The following is a 715-nucleotide window of genomic DNA, read 5'->3' as shown; positions in this document are numbered from 1 at the left end:
TATATATATATATATATATATATATATATATATATATATATATATATATATATATATATATATATATATATGCCATAAGTGCCATAAGTGCTACAAATGTGGACAACTACACAACCTAGAGTTGAAATAAACGATCACAACAGTTAGCATGTGATGGTTAATGAAGCAATGATGATGCTGGGCCACACAAAACATTGATCACTTGTTGACGTCCCATATATAACTACCTTATTTCCCCGTGTAGTAGGATCATCTTTAGTTGCTAGGGGAGCATATCACAATATGGGAGGAGAGCAACAATGAACAGTAGGATAAGCGCACGAACGGTCATATAGCACGATCTATCAGGAATGGGATGTATGCGGAATTTGAGTCGGGGGGTAACATAGAAATATTGTCCATGGAAAAATGATGAAGCTACCAACACCTAGAGGACCTGTGGCTCTTTTTACTTTTCGGGCCTGCACATCATGGTTCAGCCTGAACACCGTCGTGTCGAGATTTGATCACTCAAGTGGCATTGTAGTGGACCAGAAGGAGCATGTATTGGTCTCCTACGCCATAGTTGACCGAATCAATGCCAAAGTTTCATCGGGGACGTGGTATGTGCGACTGTGATAATTTATTCTAAACAGTAGCCGCTCTACAGAAAATGGCAATCAGGAAGGCCACCTTTTTCTCTCTTGGTGAACACCAGCAAAGCCATGTCCTCCTC

The sequence above is a fragment of the Triticum dicoccoides genome, chromosome 4A (assembly GCF_002162155.2).
Source record: "Triticum dicoccoides isolate Atlit2015 ecotype Zavitan chromosome 4A, WEW_v2.0, whole genome shotgun sequence".
Classification (NCBI taxonomy): domain Eukaryota; kingdom Viridiplantae; phylum Streptophyta; class Magnoliopsida; order Poales; family Poaceae; genus Triticum; species Triticum dicoccoides.
Note: the sequence above shows the minus strand (reverse complement) of the source record.